The following is a 5,192-nucleotide window of genomic DNA, read 5'->3' as shown; positions in this document are numbered from 1 at the left end:
AGGTAAGTCAACCACAGAGACCAGATGGAGCACCAGGTGGCAACTTCTGTAAAAATGATGCAAGTTATGAATGTGCATGATTGTTTGATTGATTGTCTGATTTGGCTTTGCCTTTATCTTAGATCAATTGGTTTATTAGTTTAACCTGACATATCATATTGCCCACTTTACACATAGCATAAATGTGAAACTTACTGAAGGATTTATAATTTAAGTGGTAAACATAAAACTTTTTTTTTCAGTATTGGACCTTTTCAGTAGTGAGCCCAGGGGTGCTCTACCACTGAGCTCCATCCCCAGCCCTTTTAGTTTTAATTCAAGAGGACGTCTCACTTAGTTGCCCAGGTTGGCCTTAAACTTATGATCCTCCCACATCAGCCTCCTGAGTACCTGGGATTAAAGGTGTGCCCCACCAACCTCCAGCAATAATAGATCTATTTAAGAGGCTTACACATTGATGAAGGGAGATGAAGGCAGGGCTATAGCCCCAGCAGGAAATAAGACAGGAGCCCAGATGAGAGGGTTGGCCTGCAAGCAGTGACTACTCTGGACAGGGAGACTATACGAGGGAGGATACCTGGTGAATTCTGGGGGCCACCAGCTGGACAGGCCTCCAGGTCAGGTCATAGATTTGGGAAGTGATTTTCCTGGGGTGAGAGTGTAGGTGTGGGTGATATGGGTCGAAGTGGGTTGTGCAGACTAGATGGAGCAGGAAGACAGGGGGGCACTGCCCAGTGGGAGAGCAGGAGGAAGCTCTAGGATCCCTCACTAATCCGGAGAGTGGGAAAGACCATGACTGGGCAGCACTGGATGGACTGGGGTGGGGGAGGGGGACTGCCATTAATGACCGCCAGCTCTGGCTGCCACAGCTGGGTGGCAGAGAATTTTGAAGGAGGAGGGCAGGGGGCATTTGAGGCACTTCTCAGACATCAGAGAGGGGATCTAGAGTTGACAGCTGAAGATACAGGCAGGGGCCCAAGAAGGTCCTCTGGGTAGGAGAAGCCTGCTTGTAGAGAATCCACATGCGGAGAGAAAAGGAAGACAGAGTGTGGATGACATCACTAGGGAGAGGCTGTGGGGGGCGAGGCCTCGCAGGGTCCCACACCAGTGATTGCATAAAGTACCAGACTCAGGAGATACCGCTCCCAACCCTGCCTCATGACAGGTCATGTGACTTTCCTCTGCAAAAGAGGAAGTGGGGAGTGGAGCCAAGGACTCCAAATGCCTCCAAGAGAAGTCAGATGAGAGGACTTCACAATGCCCCTTGCATTTAAACACTTGGAGGCCACCGGTGACCCTAGGCAGAGCCCCTGGGTTGGAGAGGCAGAACGAAGGCAATTCAAAAAGGTTCAAGGAGTTAAGACATGGAGGGAGGGAAGGGAGCCAGTTCTAAGACGTGCATGCAGGGAGGGGGAAGGATAGGCAGGCTGTGGGATTAAGGAAGGAAAAAGGTTTGGTTCCAAGAAAATGTGCTCAAGGCCAGGGTAAGAGCTTCCTGGAAGCACAGAGCAGCAGAGATCTGCTGAGAGCCACACTCCAAAACTAGCCACCATCTGGTCCATGAGGGACACCCATCACTCAGAGGGTAAATGCTGGACTTTGAGGTAGGTCCTGGATTCAGGCATTAAGTGGCTCTGTAACCTTGGCAATGTGACTAAACTTGTCTGAACTTTAGTTTCTTCATCTGTAAAGCAGAATACTGAAGGAGCTCTCCTAAGCATTAATGGAAACACCGTCTAGCAAGTGCTTAGCACGGTCCCTGCAACATATAAGTGCTCAAAAGCGTGTCTAATCAATTCTCCAGTCACAATAAAATAGCCACTGTTCCTCAAAAACTGGGCTGTTCACGGCTCATCATCCACTGGAGCTACAGGTAGTCCAGCGCCTCCTTCCCACGGAAATCCACTTGAGCTAAGGACAGCCAAGATGGGAACAGTAAGGGAAGCTGGTGGAAGGACACTGGCTGGGGCTGAACCCGCAGCCCAAGCACAGAGCAGATGTTCTCCCCACGATGGAGAAGCAGGTGTGGAGCAAACCAACGCCCGGCCTCACTCTTCAGCCCTCTGCCATTTCAAAGCCCCTCTGCCTACATAATCGCATTTGCTATGACAGCGAGTCTGCTTCTCATGCCTTAAAATTCCTGAAGGCACCCAGGGGACCTGTCAGTGTGGCAACTAGGGTCCTTGGGTCTTCAGATCAAAGCTGCTAAAGACTGGCTGGTTGACAGGGACAGCCCCTCCTTTACTGTCAAAGCCATTTCCCCTGAACCTTTGCCGGGGTGTGTGACCCGGAAACGTGGATGGCAAGCAGGACAGAAAGTGGTGCATAAGATGGGCCTGGATTTTTACAGAGGAGGTACCAGATCCCCCCCTGGTGCCAGCAGCTTCTGTGATTGTTTGCAATCTGTCACGGGGGACCTCCAGGGGTTCTGCCTGAGTGGAGGTGGGGGGCGGGGCTGGCCAGCGCCATCCCCAACTCCAGAAAATCGCCTCCCGGTGAGTGTAATCGCCACTTTCCACAAGGAATTTCACCGTGCGTGCTCACTTGCTTTTTAATCATCTTCTAAATATGCATTTTTTCACGTTATACGCTAATGGCACCCAGAGAATCATTAGGATCTGTTGGGACCATAACCCACGGTTTCGGAAGTCTCCAAGTATGTAATTTCGCTCCATGACGCAGGTTTCTAAAAGTCCGCAAATAACCATTTGCATGATAAAGTCACAGCTCCAAAGTCAATTACCGCTAAGGCTGGAGAGAATTTGTTTTTGAAAATTAAAATGCAAAATCAGGAAGTCGCCACACCAAAGCCTGCCCTTGCCCTGGCGGGAGGCAGGCAGAGAATCAAGCCCCTCCCGGTGGGAGGAGCCGTTTTGGAATGGCTGTGCAATCTGGGCCGGTGGCCTTTAGGGTGGCGCTCAGTGGGGTTGGCTGTGGGACTTCCTCCACAGGGATGCCTGTCTTCCCACCACATTTTGAGGTCATGCATGCGGACAGAGATTGGAGGTCCTGGCTCTGACTCCCCAGGGGTAGGCTTCCTGGACATGCCTGACTCTGTCTCCTAGCCATGGAGGGACAGGAGAGACTCTGGCTAGGTGTCTGCTAGAGCAAAGAGACCCAAGTCATTCCCCATCTCAATTCTCAGACCCTGTGGCCTGGTTCTGAGCTGCCTGGGTCCCCCAGTAAGGAGCTGGGACCGTTGCCACCCCATGGGGACCAGGTACACCTTGGAGGGTAACTCTTTCTAGCATCTTCCCAGGGCAGACATGGAAGGCAGGCAAAGCTGTGACCAGGGTCACACAGACAGAGAGCAACAGAATGGATGCAGACCCCCAGGCTGCTCCCTCTGAGGATAAGCTTCCTTCCATGAACCTGGAAGCCCCCTCCACCACCATGGGTTTATTCCAACAGCTGAATAAAAATCCACATAGATTTGTGTTCCCTGTTCATGCAGAGATTTGTGCAGGAACTTAAATTGAAGGCAGAGTTCGGACCAGAATGGACCTGCTGGCTCTCTGAAGCATGAATGGAACTATTTTTAAAAGGAGGGGAAAAAAAGGATACCCCCAGAAACAACGCTCACTGGAGCCAAACCTCCATCCTACATCATATATATTCTAGAACTGTGAAACCAGGAAGTGTGGAGCCAAGCTTAACCGGTACTGGATTCAGTCGGCATCTAGGACCTCGAGGGAGATGCACCTGGTCTCTGGGAAGGTGCTGGCAGGCTGGCCGGACTCCTGAAAACCAGACTGTGGGGTGCTTGGCCCCAGCTCTGCAGCCTCACTGTTTCAGACCTAGTAAAAGATGCTTCTCCCAAGGTGTCACTGTCCCCAAACTTGGGATGGGCTATGCCTCACTAAGAGAAGGAGCCCAGTTTGGTGGTCAGTGAGAAGTCCATGATCAGGAGTTTGGAGTTCTGGCCCACACACTTCCGGTAACAAGCTGTTAAGGTTTGGATATGAGGTGTCCTTGAAAAGCTTATGTGTTGAAAGCCTGGTCCCCATGTAGCAAGGTTCAGAGGTAGGCCTTTAAGGAAAAGATTGGATCATAAGTGCTGTGACCTCATCAGTGGATTAATCCATTGATGATTCATAAAAGGATTAATAAATTGAATGGACTATTGGGTAATAACTGGAGGCAGGTAGGACATGGCTGGAAGAAGGTCACTGGGAGCATGGCCTTGGCCTCCATCTGTCCCTGGCCCCTTCCTCTGGCTACTTCCTGGCTGCCAGGGACTGAGTAGCCTGACTTCTCCCTGCTTGTCCATCACAGTGTCCTGCATATCCCAGGCCCAGAGCAAGATAGTCAGCTGACCATGGACTCTGACACCATGCCCACAATAAGCTTTTCCTTCTCTGTCTTGTCCTTATGGGTATGTTGGCCATAGCAATGGAACACTAACTATCACACCAGCTTTGAGAATTCAGTCAACTCCCAGACTCTAAGATTCAGCTTCCTCGGATGTCAAATGGCACTGTCCCTACTTTACCTGGGGCTGTAAAGCTGGGGGAAAATTAGAAAAAAAAAGAAAAAAGACCATAGCATTTTTAGGTTTAATGTTTGTAAAAGAGACCATTTTCAAATTATAAAATACAAAACAGCTCAGGTCCCATTATTAATCCAGAGAGCATGGCAACAATAAGCCAGGTAATCATGTTTAAGTGATATCGACCCTGTTTCCGCTCCCTGGGTGGAGTGACGTCCTCAGCCCTGGGTTTGGAGGCAGGAACCTGGAGTCTGATACCCACTGGATTCAGCTCAGCATCTCTGCTAGACCGTAGGAGCCTTGACTCATCCAGTACATGGTAGGTTCTTAATAAACCTCTGCCAACACGTCAAACTTTCCCCCAAGCCAGACTAATATTGCCTTGGTTTAGTTCATGATCTAAAAAGGGATGCTTCCCCCCGTCTTCTGTGCCCTAGCAAAACACAGATGGGATTTTGATTACTAAGTTTATTGAATGCTTGTTCTGTGTCAGACACGGTGCTAAACCCGGAGCACACCGCATCCTGTTTAATCTTCACCAAAGCTTGCTGGGAAGGACTGGATTTTCAGAAACTGAGGCCCAGACATAGGCTGGGTAAGCAGGTCACAGGAGGAGTTGAGACTGAGCACAGGGACTCCAAAGCCCTGTTTTTTTTTTTTTTTTTTTTTTTGTACCAGGGATTGAACCCAGGGGTGCTTAACT

Source organism: Urocitellus parryii, chromosome 8 (assembly GCF_045843805.1).
Source record: "Urocitellus parryii isolate mUroPar1 chromosome 8, mUroPar1.hap1, whole genome shotgun sequence".
In the NCBI taxonomy this organism is placed as follows: Eukaryota; Metazoa; Chordata; class Mammalia; order Rodentia; family Sciuridae; genus Urocitellus; species Urocitellus parryii.
The sequence above is the reverse complement of the archived record's forward strand: the minus strand, read 5'-3'. Positions refer to the sequence as shown.